General features: G+C 58.3%; 1 protein-coding gene across 1 annotated transcript in view; it reads right to left on the reverse strand.

Moving 5' to 3' along the window:
• Window positions 1–27,885, reverse strand: part of LOC140411705 (membrane progestin receptor beta-like) — a 53,811-nt gene that overhangs the window by 24,868 nt on the left and 1,058 nt on the right. The gene's annotated exons all lie outside the window — the stretch shown is intronic.

The raw sequence follows: 27,885 nt of genomic DNA on the forward strand, positions 1-27,885 counted from the left end.
GGTCCCGCTCGCTACCACATTTAGAAACTTTTCCATTAAATCGAGCCTTCTAAGTGTGGGCTAGACCGGGCAGGAACTCCCCAAGGCCCAGAAAAATAACCACAAGTGTGGTTAGAGCGCGGTGGGGAACTCGCCAACAGAACCAGGGATAGATTCCCAGCCAAACCCACCTGAAATGGCACTGAAATCATTCTGTTAGATCACACCCCTGGTGTGTGTAACGCGCTCAGTGGGGGGGTGGGGGGACAGGTGACATTGGAGCTCTGATTCCCATAGCTCTCCCCCACTGGGGGTCTTCCTCATGTCCTGTCTGCTTCTAGTAGACTCAATGGTGCAAATTAATCATTGCCATTGGTCAATGACCCTATGATCATTGTATCATACCGTAGTGGTGGAAGTCAAATGAGTTGGAGATGGGAACCCACTCAGACCACCCCGTTACAGAGTCAGGTTATTCGAGGGGAGGGGAGGGGACAGGCTATCCATCAGTAACTAATCCCAGCCCATTGACTCGACTCTTCGTCCCAATCTGCTTCTGGTAAGAACTCTATTCCACGTTCCTTTTTTGTCTATGTCAGTTCCGATAATTCAACTTTCTCTTCCGTATCTTTCTTTGTATCTTCAATTTTCTTGACTCAGAATCTCTCTCCCACCTGATTGACAAGGGTCCTCCACCTTGTCCTGTCCCTTTTCCGTCACTTCCATTCTCAGCCCTTCCCCTCGCTCCCAGGACCGGGATAGGGTTCACCTTGTCCTCCGCCCCCACCTCACCAACCTCCACCTCCAGTACGGCGCCGACACAAACCACACCTTCCCCTCCCTGTCAGCATTCTGAAGGGACTGCTCACTCTGTGACATTCTGGCCCACTCCTCGGTTACCACCTTTCCCTGCGGCACATGCCCATCCAAACTCAGCAGGTGAAACAGCCGTCTGGTTATCTCCGCTCTCCCCAAGGTCGGGCGACACTCCTTTCCGGCGAAGCAGTGATATATTTGTACTTGTCTCAGTTTATTGTGTATTCATTGTTCAACACGCTCAGCGCAGACCAAACACAGACTGGATGACTGCTGTGCACAATACCTCTGTGGTGAATGGATTACTGCGACCATTCACCATTGTATTACATTACATTACATTGTATTGTGATGTTGTACGAATTAAGTAATGGCATGATGGGAAAATTGGTCAACTAATCGGTACAATGTAAGAAAAGCTGACCTGGCCATTCCAAGAAACCAGAACATAAAGCATGAACAAGATCAGAGAAGGTCAAGCTATTCCAAAATGCCTGACCTTTGTAATTTCTGATAAGGCTAACTCGTCATAACCCAGGGCAGTATGAATCAGACAAGATAAGGGATGGATGAGTCTCCTCCGACCTTTTAATGTTCTATCAAAGGACAAAATAAAGGTATGAGGGAGGAGACAAAGAGTCCGAGAAGATCAACAGGTCATGCCTGTTTCATGACATTGCTTACGTTTCTACTTCCGATCGAATTCCTGACTAAGCTGTAGTCACGCAATCTTGATAATGAGTAAATACTGAACTGATTTTCGGTAAAAGCGTGGAGTTGAGTAGGAATCAGCAGTGGTAGTCACTGCTCTCCGACATCAACCTTCAGCCAAAGCTGCATGCGGTCGTTTCGTAAACAAAGCCATGTTATTTTACCATAACAATCTATTGTTGAGTCTTTACCACAGTCAATGAAGCAGGAAAATATTGACTTCTACATTTGGCGCAAGCGAGCAGATACCAATACCCTGAGTGAATTCCGTGGGAGACTGAAGAAGTGATCGAGCCACGACCCGGATGTAAGAGACGGACCGGCACAAGGTAAGATTCACCTTGGTCTCCCTCTCTCTCGGATCGGTGGTACGACCCCTCGTCCCTGATGGAGGAAACTAGCAGGTGACGGTACTCAAATCTAAATTGGACTGTGAGTAGAGTGTTTAGGGTCAGGGACCCGACTGCGGTTAGCCTTAGGTCAAGGACCTCTTGATCTCGTTTTCAATCCAGATCAGGTTTATACAGGCTTAAGTTTGGGTCAGGGACCCTGCGATTTGATTTTGGTACCAGGAATTTTTGCCAGGGGCACAGTATACTGATGTTATGGGACAGAGTTTAGACAAAACAGGGGGCAATTCTCCTTTGCTTTTTATGTATTCAGAGACCCCTTCTCAAGAACGTAATTACCGTCGATTATCTGCTGCACAGTAAATTAGGTAAAGATATTTGGCCACTAGGTGGCAGATGGAACTTGGAAAATTGCACTGCGGCAGAAAAAAGCTATTTGGTCAAAGAATGCAGGTTCCAAGTGGAAAACTTTAATTTCAAAATGGGAAAAAGAGTCGACTAGGCGCCACGAACAATCACTATTAATGAGTTGGAGGGATAACGCCCGTAAAAAAGGTATTGATGAGTGTGTGGACGTGTAAATCAAAGAATGGGAAACTTTAAAGTAATAAGAAATCGCCAAGTAATCGACAGTTCGGGCTAGCCCATCAGATTAAACAACAGGAGGATCCTCCCAGTTGCCCTGGCATGCCGATGATTCCCTATTCAGGCGATACGGAGGAAGAGGAGCAGTTGGCTCCGAGAACTCCCCTTTATCCAGCGCCCCCCGCTGCTTCATTGCCACCATCCCAAGTCCAGCCTCCCCCTTATGAAATGAAATGAAAATCGCCTGTTGTCACAAGTAGGCTTCAAATGAAGTTACTGTGAAAAGCCCCTAGTCGCCACATTCCGGCGCCTGTTCGGGGAGGCCGGTACGGGAATTGAACCGTGCTTCTGGCCTGCCTTGGTCTGCTTTCAAAGCCAGCGATTTAGCGCTGTGCTAAACCAGCCCCTCGCTTATGATCTCACTGCCGCTTCTCCCGTTGCATCACTCACCCGGTCACAAACGCAACCCCTGAATATGGAACAACCCTTTACCTCTGCCAATCAGGCTCTTCTTCATTTATCACTTCAACCTAAGGAGGAGGAAGCTTTTCTGCCACCACCTCCCCCCCGCAAATTATCCCATTAGGAGTATTATCAACCCCCACGCTGGTGATACTGACAAACCATTCATTGAGATGTGGCAGGCTTTTAAACCTCAGGAACTATGTTTGATCATGGCCCAATGTCCTTCCTGTAAAGACAACCCAGAGGGGTTTACTGAATCTTTGAGACGAACTGCGACCACGTACGGGGCTACCGCACGTGATCAGTATTCACTCATTTTTCATCACTTCCCCCAGAGTTAGGGGAAAGGTAGAAAAATGATTTGGGACTTCATGGGGAGACACGGACGGCCTTCAGCGCCGCACACCGAACGGAGGACGATCAACGCACTTTAATGTTCCCTGCACTGAAACGGGCTCTCCGTAAGCCTGTGGACATTTCCAAACTCCTTGAATGTACCCCCACTTCTAAGGAAGATGGTTCAGAATTTTTTGACCGCTTTTGTGGCGTGTACACTCTTTACTCCGGGGACATTGCTTTCAATGCAGGCACACAGTCTCCCCAATTTAATGCACTATTAATGCAGGTTTTGCCCGACCGGGTAGCATCCAGTATTAAAACTAACAACATGGACTGGTCTGACAATTCTAAACCTCAAATGAAACGTGCTGTGTCTTATTATTTGAGCAATGGCCGCAACCGTGAGGCCTGTTACAAAGAAACTATGCCTAGAATTAAGTCCGAATTTGTCCAACGTCCCTCTCAAAGAAAACCTCCTAAAGGTCAGAACTCTCAGACAGATTCACGCTACTATCGCCCAGATTGCACGGACCCTCCTGAATTTGGTTACCGCCCACAGGCTTCTTACCCCTGCAATCCACACCCGGAGGATTTCGACAATGTTCCTCCGCGTCATCCTCCAGCTAAATATAATGTCACTTCTTCAACTGTCAACGGACAGGGCACTACGCTAGGGATTGTCCAGCACCCCGACGACAAGGTAGATTTCAACCCCATCGGCAGACACCCTTCACTGTCTCTAACCCCTACTGACTAGCCCGATCGAACTTTCCGGTCCTCTCCGCGGACCACTCTGACAAGCCCAAGGCTACGATTTACATAGAGGGCATGCCCATCCCCTTCTTGATTGACATCGGCGCGACTAATTCTACGTTAGACTGGTCATTAATTCAGAATTCCCCTCTCTGATAAGCGTGTGGAACATGCTGGTTTCATGGGGGAAGGTGCTGTTTATCCACTTATGAAGCCGCTCTCTGTACAATTTGAGGGCCGGGAATGTTGCACCCGCGTCCTCGGTGTCAACCTGGCCGGACGTGACTTGCTGTGTCCCTTGCAGGTGGAAATTGTTGGCCTTGATAATGGCATTACAATATCAGCTATCCCGCAGGCCCAGCTTCAAAATTTTCCCCTTTTCACTGCTCCACAGTGGTGGTCGGTTGATGTTGATCCCTCCCACTTTTCACCTCCCTTAGATATTCCCGATCCACATGTGACTCTTTGCTACGATCACACGGGATGCTCGACTGAATTGGAGAGCATTTACCAAGAGGCCCTCGGTTCTCTACAATCCGTTTCCTTTGTTGGCCTCGCTAAGAGAAAAGAAGGTTCTGCCTTTCTTGTTGAGGTACCCCACGGGCTCTGGCATCAGTCGGGACTCGTGTCACCCCACGTGACCCTTACTGCCAACAAAGGCTACAGTGCCAAATCCTTGGGATTTCTGGCAGCTGCACTACGAGGACAAGCTGATCCTTTCTTTACCAGATGGCAAACATTCCCCGAAGGCACTTTAGAATATTTTCCCCAACCATTTTGTCTCAATGGTACATTGCACCACCATCGATCAGTCCAGTCTCCGATTTCGGGAGTCCCTGCAGATTTATGGCCGCCTTCCAAACACGAAGCTGGTCTCACTGGTGGACCTCCCATCATCACTAAAGTCAAACCTGAGATGCCCTTGCCCTCCATTTCATAGTACCCGTTACGCCCCGAGGCTGAAGAAGGAGTCTCGGGCATGATTCAATCTTTCCTTCAACAGGGAATTTTGAAACCATGCCAATCGCCCTGTAACACCCCGATTCTTCCAGTTCCTAAGATAGGAAGACCATCTGAATGGCGTTTGGTCCAAGACCTCCGACGTATCAATCAGATCGTGGAACCATTACATCCTATTGTCCCAAACCCGGCGACAAGCCTGAGTAATGTCCCACCGGAAGCGACTGTTTTCACCCTTGTTGATTTACAACATGCCTTTTTTGCGATACCCCTCGCCCCTGAATCACAGTATTTGTTTGCCTTTACATTTAAGGGCAACCAGTACACGTGGACTAGGCTCTCGCAGGGCTTCATTCATTCTCCAACCCTTTTCTCACAAGCATTGCACTCCCAGTTAGCGACATTATCAACTCCTGGTGGCTGCACCATCATCCAATATGTTGATGACTTACTCCTTGCCAGCCTGACTTCAACGCTAACCAGCATGACACCATTTACCTGCTCATCCGTCTCCATTCGTGGGGATGTGTGATCCCGCCCACTAAAGTTCATAAAGGCCAACGGCAGGTCACATTTGTGGGTGTCCTAATAAGTGCAACTGATCGTTCCCTTACTCAGGAACGCATTACTCCTATACTGCGGACCCCATTTCCTACCTCGCCCAAGCAGGTGCGAGCCTTTTTAGGATTGGTCAACTTTTGCAGACAATGGATTATGAATGTCACTGTCCATAGTAAAGATTTAACTCCGTACTCCTCTCAAAATGCTCCATTTAAGTTTGAACTCCCCGATTCGGCGAAGCAATCTTTTGTTACTCTCAAAGACGTCCTGGCTACCGCCCCAGCGCTAGGACGACCTATGTATGACAGACCCTTTCAGTTGTACGTTAATGTTCTTGATGAATGTGCCACTGGTGTTCTAACACAAGAGCACGGTGACCGGCGTCGCCCGGTTGCCTACTATTCTACTAAATTGCCTCCCTGCACCCAAATTCTTACGGCTGTCCATTTGTTCGCGCAGGCGGCCTCTAATCTGACCCTTCACCAGCCAGTACAAGTGCATACCTCGCACTCTATTGTGGCTCTCCTAACGTCTCAGCAAACCCAGCATCTGACTCAAGCTCGCTTGAGCCGCTATGAGGGCTCACTATTGCAGAACCCCTACCTCTCTTTTCATTACTGTTCAACCTTAAATCCTGCTGTCTTCCTCGAGCAGCCCCCCAATAACTTTGCTGACCCACCGCACGATTGTTTGCTTAGGAATCACTTCCTTACCGATCCTCGCCCGGATTTAATGGACTGGCCTATTGATAATCCAGATCGAATTTTTTATGTTGATGGCAGTTCCTCCATTTCTCTCACTGGCATCCCACAGTCGGGCTATGCCGTTGTAACAGACACTGACGTTCGGGAAGCAGCAGCCTTCCAGCCTCTGTCTCTGCACAAAAAGCCGAGCTATTCACCCTTACTCGAGCATGTATTTTGGCCGCAGATAAAAGTGCAAACGTTTACACCGATTCTAGGTATGCCTTTGGCGTGACCCATGATTTTGGCCGCCTTTGGCAACAACGAGGCTTTCTCACCTCTGCGGGAGCTCCCATTCAAAACGCTCTTTGGGTTAAAAATCTCCTCTATGCTATTCAGCTTCCTCATCAATTGGCAATTATTAAATGTGCTGCGCACACAAAGGGGGACACTCCTGTTCAATTAGGGAATGCCCGTGCTGATTCAGCTGCTAAGGCTGCGCCTACATCAGCCTCTCTGATTGTTCCCAGTGGGGCTAATCAGGCTCTAAATCAGGTACCTGCATTAGGAACGAAGGGCATGCCAGAGATAACTGAGGTTCAGAATTTACAGAGGGATGCCTCTGATTCTGAGCGCGCACTATGGAAGTCAATGGGGTGTTCGCACTCGTTGACACGGGACCTCTGGCTTACTCCAGTTGGTCAAGTTTGTGTTCCGAATTCTTTATTGCCGGTGTTTATTGATTATTTGCATTCTTGTACCCATCTTGGCAAGGAGGGAAAGGTACAGCTACTCCTGATAACTTGGTGACACCCAGATCTGAATACAGCAGCGCAAACGCGGCTGGATCGATGCGTCATTTGCATGAAACATAATAAGGGTAAAGGCATTAAATGCCCTCCAGGAACCACTCCCTTGCCAGGTGGCCCTTTTGCCTGTATACAGCTTGATTTTATTGAATTACCAAAAGTACAGTGCTATAAATATTGTTGAGTAATAATCGATGTGTTTAATAAATGCCTTCCCCACCACGAATTGTACTGCACATACGGTGGTGAAGTTGTTGTTAACAGAAGTTATTCTTCGTTTTGGGATACCCAAAATGGTGAGCTCAGAAAATGGACCACATTTTGTGGCTCGGATCAATACTGAATGATATCGAAGCACTCGTAATTAAACAGCAACTGCACTGCGCGTATCACCCGCAGGCAGCAGGAATTGTGGAAAGAGCCAACGGGACTTTAAAAGAAAAATTATCTAAATTGACTGAAGAAACTGGGTTAAATTGGCTAAAGGTATTACCCTTGGCACTGTTTCAAATGCGGGTGACTCCACATTCGCGGACCGGACTGTCAGCTGCAGAGATAGTCTATGGTCGGCCAATGAAGACTCCCTGGGATGCCCATGAAAAACCCCTAGAGGGAGTAGACCTCCACGTGATGGGGGAACAGATGCAGAACTATTTGAAGCAATTAACACTTTCTCTGAAGTTTCTCCAATCACAGGTGAAACAGGCTCATCTCCCAGTGACAGCAGGGACAGCCGTCCCTCGATATCCAGTGATCGAACCCGGAGACTACATAGTGGTAAAGAACTGGGACAGAAAGAAACTAGGACAACGCTGGAGCGGACCTTCCCTCGTACTACTGACTACACCGACTTCTGTCAAGCTTGAAGGACGTTCAAGTTGGACACATCTATCCGATTGCAAGAAGATAGTCTCCAACCCAGATGCGAAAACAGGATGAAGATCTTCATTATAATTTTTGGACTCTCTGGACTATTTAGCCTTAATGGCCACTCGGTAGTAAAAAAAAACGGACTACCCGGGAACTGCATGCCAATACCTATTTATATATATCATATCTTTATGCTGAAAAATTGAATGTAAGCAAGTGTTGGGTTTGCACCCACATCCCCGTCCATTCGAGGGAAGGAATACCTCTCCAATCCCTCCCCTTTCATATCGCAGAGACAGTTGAATGGATTTTACGACAAAATCAAACAGGGATCAGGGGAGATAGGGGGGATATGGAAATATGGAGATCTGCTGGCTATGACATGACTAAATTTTCAGCTTTGTATTAACCTGCCTATAATCATGCCTTGACTCCACCCTCCCTCACTGTCCACTCGTATAATGTTCAAGGTTCCATGTGCTCTAATAAATCAGGGAAAGGAAAGTTAATGGGGCAAAGTAGGTGCAACCTTACAGTTGACTGGCAAGGACCGGTACCAAGCATATCCCACAAGGGCATGTTTAACTGTGATTGGTCCAGAGTATGGAATATAACCTCTAACAGTTCATGGGGACAGACATCCCCAATCCCCTGGATGACATCAGCTGATGATTTTATGGCCTATAATGGGACCTATTTCATATGCGGCACAAAAGCATATTTGCTGCTCCCCATTGATTGGACAGGATCCTGTTACCTGGGATATGTCGTACCCCAAATGCGTCACCTACCCACCCTTAAGCACTACCCCTCGCCAGCCAAAAGGACTATTACTAAAACGGAACAGTTCTTCATGATGGCCTTTCTCTTGTACGGAATGGGCAAGGCATCCACCGAACTGATCCACGTGGCCTCAGCATTGGAACAACTGGCGAACGCAACAGCAGCAGAAGCCAGGGGAACTGGACAGGCGCTGGTCGAGGTCTCAGCTGAGCTGGTGGCTGTCCGGACTGTGGCATTACAAAATCGACTGGCTTTGGATTATCTGTTAGCCTCGCAGGGAGGAACGTGCGCTCTTGTTGGTCAGGAGTGCTGTACTTATATTCCAGATGGCTCTGAAAATATCACTAACCTGGCCGACCACATTAAGAGACAGGCTGATCAAATTCAAGAGATTGGCAGTGAATTTCACACGAGAACCCACCGGGTTGGCTGCGATGGTTGGGTCACGGATTATTTGATTGGATCTTTAAGGCCTTCTTTCGACTACTAATGCTACTAGGGATAGGATTGCTTGGTTGCTTGTGTAAATGCATTTTCAATCGAGTCATGGATATACCTATTTAACTAGTTGTCATGATATGACAAAAGGAGGGAATGTGGTGTTGTACAAATTAAGTAATGGCATGATGGGAAAACTGGTCAACCATTCGGTACAATGTAAGAAAAGCTGACCTGGCCATTCCAATATACCAGAACCTAAAGCATGAACAAGATCAGAGAAGGTGATGTGGCGATGCCGGCGTTGGACTGGGGTGGGCACAGTACGAAGTCTTACAACACCAGGTTCCAGAAACATACCTCGTTCCAAAGCCAGTCGATTTTGTAATGCCACGGTCCGGACAGCCTCCAGCTCAGGAACCCTGGAACATACCTCTTCATTCACCTGAGGAAGGAGCAGCGCTCCGAAAGCTAGTGATTCCAAACAAACCTGTTGGACTTTAACCTGGTGTTGTAAGACTTCTTACTAAGATCAGAGAAGGTCAAGCTATTCCAAAATGCCTGACCTTTGTAATTTCTGATAAGGCTAACTCGTCATAACCCAGGGCAGTATGAATCAGACAAGATAAGGGATGGATGAGTCTCCTCCGACCTTTTAATGTTCTATCAAGGGACAAGATAAAGGTATGAGGGAGGAGACAAAGAGTCCGAGAAGATCAACAGGTCATGCCTGTTTCATGACATTGCTTACGTTTCTACTTCCGATCGAATTCCTGACTAAGCTGTAGTCACGCAATCTTGATAATGATAATGTGTAAATACTGAACTGATTCTCTGTAAAAGCGCGGAGTTGAGTAGGAATCAGCAGTGGTAGTCACTGCTCTCCGACCTCAACCTTCAGCCAAAACTGCATGCGGTCGTTTCGTAAACAAAGCCTTGTTATTTTACCATAACAATCTATTGTTGAGTCTTTACCACAGTCAAAGCAGGAAAATAGACTTCTACAGTATTATGTTGGTGCCCTTGTGGGCTCCGCCCCTGGCACCGCCCCCTTGGGGAGGTATATAGCGCTGCAGCCTGTAGGCGGCACTCAGTACAGCGCAGTCGCAGGCAGGCAAAGTTCTAGCTGATTAAAACCACTGTTCACTTCAACTCTCCGTCTCGTGTGAATTGATGGTCGCATCAAATTAATCAGCTACAATATCGCTATGGAAGCCGCCCTCAAACCTGATCGACTGGAACTCGACCCACAGGCAGCTGGAGCCAAAGGAATTTTTTCGCACTGGCTCCGCTGTTTTGAGGCCTACCTCGTCGCCTCCTCCTCGCCCGCCATCACAGAGGCACAGAAACTGAGTCTCCTCCACTCGAAACTGCAACTACATGGACGTCACGGCCTCGCAGCGCATGGAACTCGCCATCCGGGACGCCTATGTGGCGGGAGTCCGGTCCAACTACGTCAGACAGCGCTTGCTCGAAAAGGGCCCCCTCGACCTAGAAGAGACGGTAAAACTATCCACCTCCTTAGAAGTAGCTTTCCAGAGCCTCAATGCTTTCCCCTCCGCCCACGCGATTCCCTCGCGGACACCCAACCAGAGGGTGCCCCAGGCCTGTGCCGCCCAACCCGGGGGGCTGCCCTGCTATTTCTGTGGCCAGAACCAGCACCCCAGGCAGCGCTGCCCGGCTCGGAACGCGACCTGTAGCGACTGCGGCAAGAAAGGACACTTTGCCAAAGTCTGCCTGGCCAGGCCCACAGCTCCTAAATCATAGGCCCGGCTAACAGACTCACAGGCCCGCAGACCCCGCAGCGTGGCTGCGTGCCTGCCGGTACCGCCCCCTTCGGACGCGTCATCAGCCCTGTGCTGTCCATGGGGGCAGCCACCTTTAACCCTACCCAACACATGCGACTCATGGGGGCCGCCATCTTGGCCGCCATCTCCAACGCCGCCCGACACGTGCGACCGACGGGGGCAGCCATCTTGGGACCACCTCCGAGCTACCCGCAGCTCGGCGCTGCCACCCTCGACCCAAGCACCTCAGGAACTCGATGATGACCGTCCAGGTCAATGGGCACAAAACGCCCTGCCTGTTTGACTCTGGGAGCACAGAGAGCTTTGTACATCCAGACACGTTAAGGCGCTGTTCTCTCCAAATTTCCCCCGCATTCCAAACAATCTCCCTCGTTTCCGGATCGCATTCATGGGGGTACTGTGTCGCGAACCTCACAATACAGGGCGCCGAGTACGGCAATTTCAAACTATATGTCCTCCCCAACCTCTGCGCTCCTCTCCTGTTGGGACTGCACTTCCAGTGCAACCTCAGGATCCTGACCCTGAAGTTCGGCGGGCCCCTACCCCCTCTCACTGTATGTAGCCTCGCGACCCTTCAGGTCACCCCTCCCCACTCTTCACGAACCTCACCGCCGACTGTAAACCCGTCGCCACCAGGAGCAGGCGGTACAGTGCCCAGGACAGGACTTTAATCAAGTCCGAGGTCCAGCGGCCCTTGAGGGAGGGGGTCATCGAGGCCAGCAATAGCCCCTGGAGAACCCAAGTGGTGGTCGTCAGGACCGGGGAAAAGAACCGGATGGTTGTCGACTACAGCCAGACCATAAATCAGTACACGCAACTTGATGCGTACCCCCTTCCCCGGATAGCGGACATGGTGAATCAGATTGCACACTACCGGGTGTTCTCCACGGTAGATCTGAAGTCCGCATACCATCAGCTCCCAATCCTCGGTCTTCGAAAGAACGATGAACCGAGTGGTGGACCAGTACGGGCTTCGGGGCTCATTTCCGTACTTGGACAAGGTCACCATCTGCGGCCACGACCAGCAGGACCACGACGCCAACCTTCAGAAGTTTTTCCAAACCGCCCCAGCCCTCAACCTCACCAATAACCAGGAGAAATGCGTTTCCCGCACAGCCCGACTGGCCATACTCGGATATGTCGCGGAAAATGGAGTCAACACCCGTGCCCGCGGCGAGGAGTTCAACACCCGTGCCCACAGCGACGAGTTCAACACCCGTGCCCACAGCGACGAGTTCAACACCCGTGCCCACAGCGACGAGTTCAACACCCGTGCCCACAGCGACGAGTTCAACACCCGTGCCCGCAGCGACGAGTTCAACACCCGTGCCCGCAGCGAAGAGTTCAACACCCGTGCCCGTAGCGACGAGTTCAACACCCGTGCCCGCTGCGACGAGTTCAACACCCGTGCCCGCAGCGAGGGGTTCAACACCCGTGCCCGTAGCGACGAGTTCAACACCCGTGCCTGAAGCGACGAGTTCAACACCCGTGCCCGCGGCGAGGAGTTCAACACCCGTGCCCGCGGCGACGAGTCCAACACCCGTGCCCGTAGCGACGAGTTCAACACCCGTGCCCGCTGCGACGAGTTCAACACCCGTGCCCGCAGCGAGGGGGTCAACACCCGTGCCCGCTGCGACGAGTTCAACACCTGTGCCCAAAGCGACGAGTTCAACACCCGTGCCCACAACGACGAATTCAACACCCGTGCCCACAACGACGAATTCAACACCCGTGCCCACAGCGACGAGTCTAGCACCCGTGCCCACAGCGACGAGTTCAACACCCGTGCCCGCAGCGACGAGTTCAACACCCGTGCCCACAGCGACGAGTTCAACACCCGTGGCCGTAGCGACGAGTTCAACACCCGTGCCCGCTGCGACGAGTTCAACACCCGTGCCCGAAGCGACGAGTCTAACACCCGTGCCCACAGCGACGAGTTCAACACCCGTGCCCGCAGCGACGAGTTCAACACCCTTGCCCACAGCGACGAGTTCAACACCTGTGCCTGAAGCGACGAGTTCAACACCCGTGCCCGAAGCGACGAGTCTAACACCCGTGCCCGCCGCGATGAGTTCAACACCTGTGCCTGAAGCGACGAGTTCAACACCCGTGCCCACAGCGACTAGTTCAACACCCGTGCCCACAGCGACGAGTTCAACACCCGTGCCCTCAGCGACGGGTCCAACACCCGTGCCCGCAGCGACGAGCATAACACCCGTGCCCGCAGCGACGATCATAACGCCCGTGCCCAAAGCGACGAGTTCAACACCCGTGCCCGCAGCGACGAGTCTAACACCCGTGCCCACAGCGACGAGTCCAACACCCGTGCCCGCAGCGACGAGTTCAACACCCGTGCCCGCTGCGATGAGTTCAACACCCGTGCCCGCAGCGAGGGGTTCAACACCCGTGCCCGCTGCGACGAGTTCAACACCTGTGCCTGAAGCGACGAGTTCAACACCCGTGCCCGAAGCGACGAGTCTAACACCCGTGCCCAAAGCGACGAGTTCAACACCCGTGCCCACAACGACGAGTCTAACACCCGTGCCCACAGCGACGAGTCTAACACCCGTGCCCACAGCGACGAGTTCAACACCCGTGCCCGCAGCGACGAGTTCAACACCCGTGCCCACAGCGACGAGTTCAACACCCGTGGCCGTAGCGACGAGTTCAACACCCGTGCCCACAGCGACGAGTCTAACACCCGTGCCCAAAGCGACGAGTTCAACACCCGTGCCCACAACGACGAGTCTAACACCCGTGCCCACAGCGACGAGTCTAACACCCGTGCCCACAGCGACGAGTTCAACACCCGTGCCCGCAGCGACGAGTTCAACACCCGTGCCCACAGCGACGAGTTCAACACCCGTGCCCACAGCGACGAGTTCAACACCCGTGCCCACAGCGACGAGTTCAACACCCGTGCCCACAGCGACGAGTTCAACACCCGTGCCCGCAGCGACGAGTTCAACACCCGTGCCCGCAGCGACGAGTTCAACACCCGTGCCCGTAGCGACGAGTTCAACACCCGTGCCCGCTGCGACGAGTTCAACACCCGTGCCCGCAGCGAGGGGTTCAACACCCGTGCCCGTAGCGACGAGTTCAACACCCGTGCCTGAAGCGACGAGTTCAACACCCGTGCCCGCGGCGAGGAGTTCAACACCCGTGCCCGCGGCGACGAGTCCAACACCCGTGCCCGTAGCGACGAGTTCAACACCCGTGCCCGCTGCGACGAGTTCAACACCCGTGCCCGCTGCGACGAGTTCAACACCCGTGCCCGAAGCGACGAGTCTAACACCCGTGCCCACAGCGACGAGTTCAACACCCGTGCCCGCAGCGACGAGTTCAACACCCTTGCCCACAGCGACGAGTTCAACACCTGTGCCTGAAGCGACGAGTTCAACACCCGTGCCCGAAGCGACGAGTCTAACACCCGTGCCCGCCGCGATGAGTTCAACACCTGTGCCTGAAGCGACGAGTTCAACACCCGTGCCCACAGCGACTAGTTCAACACCCGTGCCCACAGCGACGAGTTCAACACCCGTGCCCTCAGCGACGGCTCCAACACCCGTGCCCGCAGCGACGAGCATAACACCCGTGCCCGCAGCGACGATCATAACGCCCGTGCCCAAAGCGACGAGTTCAACACCCGTGCCCGCAGCGACGAGTCTAACACCCGTGCCCACAGCGACGAGTCCAACACCCGTGCCCGCAGCGACGAGTTCAACACCCGTGCCCACAGCGACGCGTCCAACACCCGTGCCCGCAGCGACGAGTCCAACACCCGTGCCCGCAGTGACAAGTCCAACGCCCGTGCCCACAGCGACGAGTCCAACACCCGTGCCCACAGCGACATCTCCAACACCCGTGCCCACAGCGACGAGTCCAACGTCCGCACCCACAGTGACGAGTCCAACACCCGTGCCCACACCGACGCGTCCAACACCCGTGCCCGCAGCGACGTGTCCAACACTCGTGCCCGCAGCGACGTCTCCAACACCCGTACCCGCAGTGACGAGTCCAACACCCGTGCCCACAGCGACGAGTCCAACACCCGTGCCCGCAGTGACGAGTCCAACACCCGTGCCCGCAGTGACGGGTCCAACACCCGTGCCCGCAGTGACGGGTCCAACACCCGTGCCCGCAGTGACGGGTCCAACACCCGTGCCCGCAGTGACGGGTCCAACACCCGTGCCCGCAGTGACGAGTCCAACACCCGTGCCCGCAGTGACGAGTCCAACACCCGTACCCACAGTGACGAGTCCAACACCCGTGCCCACAGCGACGAGTCCAACACCCGTGCCCACAGCGATGTGTCCAACACCCGTGCCCACAGCGACGAGGTCAACACCCGTGCCCGCAGCGACGTGTCCAACACCCGTGCCCACAGCGACGTGTCCAACACCCGTGCCCACAGCGACGAGTCCAACACCCGTGCCCACAGCGACGTGTCCAACACCCGTGCCCGCAGCGACGAGTCCAACTCCCGTGCCCGCAGCGACGAGTCCAACACCCGTGCCCACAGCGACGAGTTCAACACCCGTGCCCACAGCGACGAGTTCAACACCCGTGCCCACAGCGACGAGTCTAGCACCCGTGCCCACAGCGACGAGTTCAACACCCGTGCCCGCAGCGACGAGTTCAACACCCGTGCCCACAGCGACGAGTTCAACACCCGTGGCCGTAGCGACGAGTTCAACACCCGTGCCCGCTGCGACGAGTTCAACACCCGTGCCCGAAGCGACGAGTCTAACACCCGTGCCCACAGCGACGAGTTCAACACCCGTGCCCGCAGCGACGAGTTCAACACCCTTGCCCACAGCGACGAGTTCAACACCTGTGCCTGAAGCGACGAGTTCAACACCCGTGCCCGAAGCGACGAGTCTAACACCCGTGCCCGCCGCGATGAGTTCAACACCTGTGCCTGAAGCGACGAGTTCAACACCCGTGCCCACAGCGACTAGTTCAACACCCGTGCCCACAGCGACGAGTTCAACACCCGTGCCCTCAGCGACGGGTCCAACACCCGTGCCCGCAGCGACGAGCATAACACCCGTGCCCGCAGCGACGATCATAACGCCCGTGCCCAAAGCGACGAGTTCAACACCCGTGCCCGCAGCGACGAGTCTAACACCCGTGCCCACAGCGACGAGTCCAACACCCGTGCCCGCAGCGACGAGTTCAACACCCGTGCCCACAGCGACGCGTCCAACACCCGTGCCCGCAGCGACGAGTCCAACACCCGTGCCCGCAGTGACAAGTCCAACGCCCGTGCCCACAGCGACGAGTCCAACACCCGTGCCCACAGCGACATCTCCAACACCCGTGCCCACAGCGACGAGTCCAACGTCCGTACCCACAGTGACGAGTCCAACACCCGTGCCCACACCGACGCGTCCAACACCCGTGCCCGCAGCGACGTGTCCAACACTCGTGCCCGCAGCGACGTCTCCAACACCCGTACCCGCAGTGACGAGTCCAACACCCGTGCCCACAGCGACGAGTCCAACACCCGTGCCCGCAGTGACGAGTCCAACACCCGTGCCCGCAGTGACGGGTCCAACACCCGTGCCCGCAGTGACGGGTCCAACACCCGTGCCCGCAGTGACGGGTCCAACACCCGTGCCCGCAGTGACGAGTCCAACACCCGTGCCCGCAGTGACGAGTCCAACACCCGTGCCCGCAGTGACGAGTCCAACACCCGTACCCACAGTGACGAGTCCAACACCCGTGCCCACAGCGACGAGTCCAACACCCGTGCCCACAGCGATGTGTCCAACACCCGTGCCCACAGCGACGAGGTCAACACCCGTACCCGCAGTGACGAGTCCAACACCCGTGCCCACAGCGACGAGTCCAACACCCGTGCCCGCAGTGACGAGTCCAACACCCGTGCCCGCAGTGACGGGTCCAACACCCGTGCCCGCAGTGACGGGTCCAACACCCGTGCCCGCAGTGACGGGTCCAACACCCGTGCCCGCAGTGACGAGTCCAACACCCGTGCCCGCAGTGACGAGTCCAACACCCGTGCCCGCAGTGACGAGTCCAACACCCGTACCCACAGTGACGAGTCCAACACCCGTGCCCACAGCGACGAGTCCAACACCCGTGCCCACAGCGATGTGTCCAACACCCGTGCCCACAGCGACGAGGTCAACACCCGTGCCCGCAGCGACGTGTCCAACACCCGTGCCCACAGCGACGTGTCCAACACCCGTGCCCACAGCGACGAGTCCAACACCCGTGCCCACAGCGACGTGTCCAACACCCGTGCCCGCAGCGACGAGTCCAACTCCCGTGCCCGCAGCGACGAGTCCAACACCCGTGCCCACAGCGACGAGTTCAACACCCGTGCCCACAGCGACGAGTTCAACACCCGTGCCCACAGCGACGAGTTCAACACCCGTGCCCACAGCGACGAGTTCAACACCCGTGCCCGCAGCGACGAGTTCAACACCCGTGCCCACAGCGAGTTCAACACCCGTGGCCGTAGCGACGAGTTCAACACCCGTGCCCACAGCGACGAGTCTAACACCCGTGCCCACAGCGACGAGTTCAACACCCGTGCCCGCAGCGACGAGTTCAACACCCGTGCCCACAGCGACGAGTTCAACACCCGTGGCCGTAGCGACGAGTTCAACACCCGTGCCCACAGCGACGAGTTCAACACCCGTGCCCGCCGCACCGATTTCAACTCCCGTGCCCACAGCGACGAGTTCAACACCCGTGCCCGCAGCGACGTGTCCAACACCCGTGCCCACAGCGACATGTCCAACACCCGTGCCCACAGCGACGAGTCCAACACCCGTGCCCGCAGCGACGAGTTCAACACCCGTGCCCGCAGCGACGAGTTCAACACCCGTGCCCGTAGCGACGAGTTCAACACCCGTGCCCGCTGCGACGAGTTCAACACCCGTGCCCGCAGCGAGGGGTTCAACACCCGTGCCCGTAGCGACGAGTTCAACACCCGTGCCTGAAGCGACGAGTTCAACACCCGTGCCCGCGGCGAGGAGTTCAACACCCGTGCCCGCGGCGACGAGTCCAACACCCGTGCCCGTAGCGACGAGTTCAACACCCGTGCCCGCTGCGACGAGTTCAACACCCGTGCCCGCAGCGAGGGGGTCAACACCCGTGCCCGCTGCGACGAGTTCAACACCTGTGCCCAAAGCGACGAGTTCAACACCCGTGCCCACAACGACGAATTCAACACCCCTGCCCACAACGACGAATTCAACACCCGTGCCCACAGCGACGAGTCTAGCACCCGTGCCCACAGCGACGAGTTCAACACCCGTGCCCGCAGCGACGAGTTCAACACCCGTGCCCACAGCGACGAGTTCAACACCCGTGGCCGTAGCGACGAGTTCAACACCCGTGCCCGCTGCGACGAGTTCAACACCCGTGCCCGAAGCGACGAGTCTAACACCCGTGCCCACAGCGACGAGTTCAACACCCGTGCCCGCAGCGACGAGTTCAACACCCTTGCCCACAGCGACGAGTTCAACACCTGTGCCTGAAGCGACGAGTTCAACACCCGTGCCCGAAGCGACGAGTCTAACACCCGTGCCCGCCGCGATGAGTTCAACACCTGTGCCTGAAGCGACGAGTTCAACACCCGTGCCCACAGCGACTAGTTCAACACCCGTGCCCACAGCGACGAGTTCAACACCCGTGCCCTCAGCGACGGGTCCAACACCCGTGCCCGCAGCGACGAGCATAACACCCGTGCCCGCAGCGACGATCATAACGCCCGTGCCCAAAGCGACGAGTTCAACACCCGTGCCCGCAGCGACGAGTCTAACACCCGTGCCCACAGCGACGAGTCCAACACCCGTGCCCGCAGCGACGAGTTCAACACCCGTGCCCGCTGCGATGAGTTCAACACCCGTGCCCGCAGCGAGGGGTTCAACACCCGTGCCCGCTGCGACGAGTTCAACACCTGTGCCTGAAGCGACGAGTTCAACACCCGTGCCCGAAGCGACGAGTCTAACACCCGTGCCCAAAGCGACGAGTTCAACACCCGTGCCCACAACGACGAGTCTAACACCCGTGCCCACAGCGACGAGTCTAACACCCGTGCCCACAGCGACGAGTTCAACACCCGTGCCCGCAGCGACGAGTTCAACACCCGTGCCCACAGCGACGAGTTCAACACCCGTGGCCGTAGCGACGAGTTCAACACCCGTGCCCACAGCGACGAGTCTAACACCCGTGCCCAAAGCGACGAGTTCAACACCCGTGCCCACAACGACGAGTCTAACACCCGTGCCCACAGCGACGAGTCTAACACCCGTGCCCACAGCGACGAGTTCAACACCCGTGCCCGCAGCGACGAGTTCAACACCCGTGCCCACAGCGACGAGTTCAACACCCGTGCCCACAGCGACGAGTTCAACACCCGTGCCCACAGCGACGAGTTCAACACCCGTGCCCACAGCGACGAGTTCAACACCCGTGCCCGCAGCGACGAGTTCAACACCCGTGCCCGCAGCGACGAGTTCAACACCCGTGCCCGTAGCGACGAGTTCAACACCCGTGCCCGCTGCGACGAGTTCAACACCCGTGCCCGCAGCGAGGGGTTCAACACCCGTGCCCGTAGCGACGAGTTCAACACCCGTGCCTGAAGCGACGAGTTCAACACCCGTGCCCGCGGCGAGGAGTTCAACACCCGTGCCCGCGGCGACGAGTCCAACACCCGTGCCCGTAGCGACGAGTTCAACACCCGTGCCCGCTGCGACGAGTTCAACACCCGTGCCCGCTGCGACGAGTTCAACACCCGTGCCCGAAGCGACGAGTCTAACACCCGTGCCCACAGCGACGAGTTCAACACCCGTGCCCGCAGCGACGAGTTCAACACCCTTGCCCACAGCGACGAGTTCAACACCTGTGCCTGAAGCGACGAGTTCAACACCCGTGCCCGAAGCGACGAGTCTAACACCCGTGCCCGCCGCGATGAGTTCAACACCTGTGCCTGAAGCGACGAGTTCAACACCCGTGCCCACAGCGACTAGTTCAACACCCGTGCCCACAGCGACGAGTTCAACACCCGTGCCCTCAGCGACGGGTCCAACACCCGTGCCCGCAGCGACGAGCATAACACCCGTGCCCGCAGCGACGATCATAACGCCCGTGCCCAAAGCGACGAGTTCAACACCCGTGCCCGCAGCGACGAGTCTAACACCCGTGCCCACAGCGACGAGTCCAACACCCGTGCCCGCAGCGACGAGTTCAACACCCGTGCCCACAGCGACGCGTCCAACACCCGTGCCCGCAGCGACGAGTCCAACACCCGTGCCCGCAGTGACAAGTCCAACGCCCGTGCCCACAGCGACGAGTCCAACACCCGTGCCCACAGCGACATCTCCAACACCCGTGCCCACAGCGACGAGTCCAACGTCCGCACCCACAGTGACGAGTCCAACACCCGTGCCCACACCGACGCGTCCAACACCCGTGCCCGCAGCGACGTGTCCAACACTCGTGCCCGCAGCGACGTCTCCAACACCCGTACCCGCAGTGACGAGTCCAACACCCGTGCCCACAGCGACGAGTCCAACACCCGTGCCCGCAGTGACGAGTCCAACACCCGTGCCCGCAGTGACGGGTCCAACACCCGTGCCCGCAGTGACGGGTCCAACACCCGTGCCCGCAGTGACGGGTCCAACACCCGTGCCCGCAGTGACGGGTCCAACACCCGTGCCCGCAGTGACGAGTCCAACACCCGTGCCCGCAGTGACGAGTCCAACACCCGTACCCACAGTGACGAGTCCAACACCCGTGCCCACAGCGACGAGTCCAACACCCGTGCCCACAGCGATGTGTCCAACACCCGTGCCCACAGCGACGAGGTCAACACCCGTGCCCGCAGCGACGTGTCCAACACCCGTGCCCACAGCGACGTGTCCAACACCCGTGCCCACAGCGACGAGTCCAACACCCGTGCCCACAGCGACGTGTCCAACACCCGTGCCCGCAGCGACGAGTCCAACTCCCGTGCCCGCAGCGACGAGTCCAACACCCGTGCCCACAGCGACGAGTTCAACACCCGTGCCCACAGCGACGAGTTCAACACCCGTGCCCACAGCGACGAGTCTAGCACCCGTGCCCACAGCGACGAGTTCAACACCCGTGCCCGCAGCGACGAGTTCAACACCCGTGCCCACAGCGACGAGTTCAACACCCGTGGCCGTAGCGACGAGTTCAACACCCGTGCCCGCTGCGACGAGTTCAACACCCGTGCCCGAAGCGACGAGTCTAACACCCGTGCCCACAGCGACGAGTTCAACACCCGTGCCCGCAGCGACGAGTTCAACACCCTTGCCCACAGCGACGAGTTCAACACCTGTGCCTGAAGCGACGAGTTCAACACCCGTGCCCGAAGCGACGAGTCTAACACCCGTGCCCGCCGCGATGAGTTCAACACCTGTGCCTGAAGCGACGAGTTCAACACCCGTGCCCACAGCGACTAGTTCAACACCCGTGCCCACAGCGACGAGTTCAACACCCGTGCCCTCAGCGACGGGTCCAACACCCGTGCCCGCAGCGACGAGCATAACACCCGTGCCCGCAGCGACGATCATAACGCCCGTGCCCAAAGCGACGAGTTCAACACCCGTGCCCGCAGCGACGAGTCTAACACCCGTGCCCACAGCGACGAGTCCAACACCCGTGCCCGCAGCGACGAGTTCAACACCCGTGCCCACAGCGACGCGTCCAACACCCGTGCCCGCAGCGACGAGTCCAACACCCGTGCCCGCAGTGACAAGTCCAACGCCCGTGCCCACAGCGACGAGTCCAACACCCGTGCCCACAGCGACATCTCCAACACCCGTGCCCACAGCGACGAGTCCAACGTCCGTACCCACAGTGACGAGTCCAACACCCGTGCCCACACCGACGCGTCCAACACCCGTGCCCGCAGCGACGTGTCCAACACTCGTGCCCGCAGCGACGTCTCCAACACCCGTACCCGCAGTGACGAGTCCAACACCCGTGCCCACAGCGACGAGTCCAACACCCGTGCCCGCAGTGACGAGTCCAACACCCGTGCCCGCAGTGACGGGTCCAACACCCGTGCCCGCAGTGACGGGTCCAACACCCGTGCCCGCAGTGACGGGTCCAACACCCGTGCCCGCAGTGACGAGTCCAACACCCGTGCCCGCAGTGACGAGTCCAACACCCGTGCCCGCAGTGACGAGTCCAACACCCGTACCCACAGTGACGAGTCCAACACCCGTGCCCACAGCGACGAGTCCAACACCCGTGCCCACAGCGATGTGTCCAACACCCGTGCCCACAGCGACGAGGTCAACACCCGTGCCCGCAGCGACGTGTCCAACACCCGTGCCCACAGCGACGTGTCCAACACCCGTGCCCACAGCGACGAGTCCAACACCCGTGCCCACAGCGACGTGTCCAACACCCGTGCCCGCAGCGACGAGTCCAACTCCCGTGCCCGCAGCGACGAGTCCAACACCCGTGCCCACAGCGACGAGTTCAACACCCGTGCCCACAGCGACGAGTTCAACACCCGTGCCCACAGCGACGAGTTCAACACCCGTGCCCACAGCGACGAGTTCAACACCCGTGCCCGCAGCGACGAGTTCAACACCCGTGCCCACAGCGAGTTCAACACCCGTGGCCGTAGCGACGAGTTCAACACCCGTGCCCACAGCGACGAGTCTAACACCCGTGCCCACAGCGACGAGTTCAACACCCGTGCCCGCAGCGACGAGTTCAACACCCGTGCCCACAGCGACGAGTTCAACACCCGTGGCCGTAGCGACGAGTTCAACACCCGTGCCCACAGCGACGAGTTCAACACCCGTGCCCGCCGCACCGATTTCAACTCCCGTGCCCACAGCGACGAGTTCAACACCCGTGCCCGCAGCGACGTGTCCAACACCCGTGCCCACAGCGACATGTCCAACACCCGTGCCCACAGCGACGAGTCCAACACCCGTGCCCACAGCGACGTGTCCAACACCCGTGCCCGCAGCGACGAGTCCAACTCCCGTGCCCACAGCGACGAGTTCAACACCCGTGCCCACAGCGACGCGTCCAACACCCGTGCCCGCAGTGACAAGTCCAATGCCCGTGCCCACAGCGACGAGTCCAACACCCGTGCCCACAGCGACATCTCCAACACCCGTGCCCACAGCGACGAGTCCAACGTCCGTACCCGCAGTGACGAGTCCAACACCCGTGCCCACACCGACGCGTCCAACACCCGTGCCCGCAGCGACGTGTCCAACACTCGTGCCCGCAGCGACGTCTCCAACACCAGTACCCGCAGTGACGAGTCCAACACCCGTGCCCACAGCGACGAGTCCAACACCCGTGCCCGCAGTGACGGGTCCAACACCCGTGCCCGCAGTGACGGGTCCAACACCCGTGCCCGCAGTGACGAGTCCAACACCCGTGCCCGCAGTGACGAGTCCAACACCCGTGCCCGCCGCGATGAGTTCAACACCTGTGCCTGAAGCGACGAGTTCAACACCCGTGCCCACAGCGACTAGTTCAACACCCGTGCCCACAGCGACGAGTTCAACACCCGTGCCCTCAGCGACGGGTCCAACACCCGTGCCCGCAGCGACGAGCATAACACCCGTGCCCGCAGCGACGATCATAACGCCCGTGCCCAAAGCGACGAGTTCAACACCCGTGCCCGCAGCGACGAGTCTAACACCCGTGCCCACAGCGACGAGTCCAACACCCGTGCCCGCAGCGACGAGTTCAACACCCGTGCCCACAGCGACGCGTCCAACACCCGTGCCCGCAGCGACGAGTCCAACACCCGTGCCCGCAGTGACAAGTCCAACGCCCGTGCCCACAGCGACGAGTCCAACACCCGTGCCCACAGCGACATCTCCAACACCCGTGCCCACAGCGACGAGTCCAACGTCCGCACCCACAGTGACGAGTCCAACACCCGTGCCCACACCGACGCGTCCAACACCCGTGCCCGCAGCGACGTGTCCAACACTCGTGCCCGCAGCGACGTCTCCAACACCCGTACCCGCAGTGACGAGTCCAACACCCGTGCCCACAGCGACGAGTCCAACACCCGTGCCCGCAGTGACGAGTCCAACACCCGTGCCCGCAGTGACGGGTCCAACACCCGTGCCCGCAGTGACGGGTCCAACACCCGTGCCCGCAGTGACGGGTCCAACACCCGTGCCCGCAGTGACGGGTCCAACACCCGTGCCCGCAGTGACGAGTCCAACACCCGTGCCCGCAGTGACGAGTCCAACACCCGTACCCACAGTGACGAGTCCAACACCCGTGCCCACAGCGACGAGTCCAACACCCGTGCCCACAGCGATGTGTCCAACACCCGTGCCCACAGCGACGAGGTCAACACCCGTGCCCGCAGCGACGTGTCCAACACCCGTGCCCACAGCGACGTGTCCAACACCCGTGCCCACAGCGACGAGTCCAACACCCGTGCCCACAGCGACGTGTCCAACACCCGTGCCCGCAGCGACGAGTCCAACTCCCGTGCCCGCAGCGACGAGTCCAACACCCGTGCCCACAGCGACGAGTTCAACACCCGTGCCCACAGCGACGAGTTCAACACCCGTGCCCACAGCGACGAGTCTAGCACCCGTGCCCACAGCGACGAGTTCAACACCCGTGCCCGCAGCGACGAGTTCAACACCCGTGCCCACAGCGACGAGTTCAACACCCGTGGCCGTAGCGACGAGTTCAACACCCGTGCCCGCTGCGACGAGTTCAACACCCGTGCCCGAAGCGACGAGTCTAACACCCGTGCCCACAGCGACGAGTTCAACACCCGTGCCCGCAGCGACGAGTTCAACACCCTTGCCCACAGCGACGAGTTCAACACCTGTGCCTGAAGCGACGAGTTCAACACCCGTGCCCGAAGCGACGAGTCTAACACCCGTGCCCGCCGCGATGAGTTCAACACCTGTGCCTGAAGCGACGAGTTCAACACCCGTGCCCACAGCGACTAGTTCAACACCCGTGCCCACAGCGACGAGTTCAACACCCGTGCCCTCAGCGACGGGTCCAACACCCGTGCCCGCAGCGACGAGCATAACACCCGTGCCCGCAGCGACGATCATAACGCCCGTGCCCAAAGCGACGAGTTCAACACCCGTGCCCGCAGCGACGAGTCTAACACCCGTGCCCACAGCGACGAGTCCAACACCCGTGCCCGCAGCGACGAGTTCAACACCCGTGCCCACAGCGACGCGTCCAACACCCGTGCCCGCAGCGACGAGTCCAACACCCGTGCCCGCAGTGACAAGTCCAACGCCCGTGCCCACAGCGACGAGTCCAACACCCGTGCCCACAGCGACATCTCCAACACCCGTGCCCACAGCGACGAGTCCAACGTCCGTACCCACAGTGACGAGTCCAACACCCGTGCCCACACCGACGCGTCCAACACCCGTGCCCGCAGCGACGTGTCCAACACTCGTGCCCGCAGCGACGTCTCCAACACCCGTACCCGCAGTGACGAGTCCAACACCCGTGCCCACAGCGACGAGTCCAACACCCGTGCCCGCAGTGACGAGTCCAACACCCGTGCCCGCAGTGACGGGTCCAACACCCGTGCCCGCAGTGACGGGTCCAACACCCGTGCCCGCAGTGACGGGTCCAACACCCGTGCCCGCAGTGACGAGTCCAACACCCGTGCCCGCAGTGACGAGTCCAACACCCGTGCCCGCAGTGACGAGTCCAACACCCGTACCCACAGTGACGAGTCCAACACCCGTGCCCACAGCGACGAGTCCAACACCCGTGCCCACAGCGATGTGTCCAACACCCGTGCCCACAGCGACGAGGTCAACACCCGTGCCCGCAGCGACGTGTCCAACACCCGTGCCCACAGCGACGTGTCCAACACCCGTGCCCACAGCGACGAGTCCAACACCCGTGCCCACAGCGACGTGTCCAACACCCGTGCCCGCAGCGACGAGTCCAACTCCCGTGCCCGCAGCGACGAGTCCAACACCCGTGCCCACAGCGACGAGTTCAACACCCGTGCCCACAGCGACGAGTTCAACACCCGTGCCCACAGCGACGAGTTCAACACCCGTGCCCACAGCGACGAGTTCAACACCCGTGCCCGCAGCGACGAGTTCAACACCCGTGCCCACAGCGAGTTCAACACCCGTGGCCGTAGCGACGAGTTCAACACCCGTGCCCACAGCGACGAGTCTAACACCCGTGCCCACAGCGACGAGTTCAACACCCGTGCCCGCAGCGACGAGTTCAACACCCGTGCCCACAGCGACGAGTTCAACACCCGTGGCCGTAGCGACGAGTTCAACACCCGTGCCCACAGCGACGAGTTCAACACCCGTGCCCGCCGCACCGATTTCAACTCCCGTGCCCACAGCGACGAGTTCAACACCCGTGCCCGCAGCGACGTGTCCAACACCCGTGCCCACAGCGACATGTCCAACACCCGTGCCCACAGCGACGAGTCCAACACCCGTGCCCACAGCGACGTGTCCAACACCCGTGCCCGCAGCGACGAGTCCAACTCCCGTGCCCACAGCGACGAGTTCAACACCCGTGCCCACAGCGACGCGTCCAACACCCGTGCCCGCAGTGACAAGTCCAATGCCCGTGCCCACAGCGACGAGTCCAACACCCGTGCCCACAGCGACATCTCCAACACCCGTGCCCACAGCGACGAGTCCAACGTCCGTACCCGCAGTGACGAGTCCAACACCCGTGCCCACACCGACGCGTCCAACACCCGTGCCCGCAGCGACGTGTCCAACACTCGTGCCCGCAGCGACGTCTCCAACACCAGTACCCGCAGTGACGAGTCCAACACCCGTGCCCACAGCGACGAGTCCAACACCCGTGCCCGCAGTGACGGGTCCAACACCCGTGCCCGCAGTGACGGGTCCAACACCCGTGCCCGCAGTGACGAGTCCAACACCCGTGCCCGCAGTGACGAGTCCAACACCCGTGCCCGCAGTGACGAGTCCAACACCCGTACCCGCAGTGACGAGTCCAACACCCGTGCCCACAGCGACGAGTCCAACACCCGTGCCCACAGCGATGTGTCCAACACCCGTGCCCACAGCGACGAGGTCAACACCCGTGCCCGCAGCGACGTGTCCAACACCCGTGCCCACAGCGACGTGTCCAACACCCGTGCCCACAGCGACGAGTCCAACACCCGTGCCCACAGCGACGTGTCCAACACCCGTGCCCGCAGCGACGAGTCCAACTCCCGTGCCCACAGCGACGAGTTCAACACCCGTGCCCACAGCGACGCGTCCAACACCCGTGCCCGCAGCGACGAGTCCAACACCCGTGCCCGCAGTGACGAGTCCAACACCCGTGCCCACAGCGACGAGTCCAACACCCGTGCCCACAGCGACGTCTCCAACACCCGTGCCCACAGCGACGAGTCCAACGTCCGTACCCGCAGTGACGAGTCCAACACCCGTGCCCGCAGCGACGTGTCCAACACTCGTGCCCGCAGCGACGTCTCCAACACCCGTACCCGCAGTGACGAGTCCAACACCCGTGCCCACAGCGACGAGTCCAACACCCGTGCCCGCAGTGACGAGTCCAACACCCGTGCCCGCAGTGACGGGTCCAACACCCGTGCCCGCAGTGACGAGTCCAACACCCGTGCCCGCAGTGACGAGTCCAACACCCGTACCCGCAGTGACGAGTCCAACACCCGTGCCCACAGCGACGAGTCCAACACCCGTGCCCACAGCGACGAGTCCAACACCCGTGCCCACAGCGATGTACCAACACCCGTGCCCGCAGCGACGAGTCCAACACCCGTGCCCGCAGCGACGAGTCCAACACCCGTGCCCGCAGCGAAACCAGAGTACAGGCGATCGCAGCAAACGATCAAGGCGCCGGACAGACTCAACCTGTGATCCCACTTCACCCCCGCTGGACTTCAATTTTTAAGAGGGGGTGAATGTGGTGAATGTATTACTGCGACTTTTCACCATTGTATTACATT

Source organism: Scyliorhinus torazame, chromosome 1 (genome assembly GCF_047496885.1).
Source record: "Scyliorhinus torazame isolate Kashiwa2021f chromosome 1, sScyTor2.1, whole genome shotgun sequence".
NCBI lineage: Eukaryota > Metazoa > Chordata > Chondrichthyes > Carcharhiniformes > Scyliorhinidae > Scyliorhinus > Scyliorhinus torazame.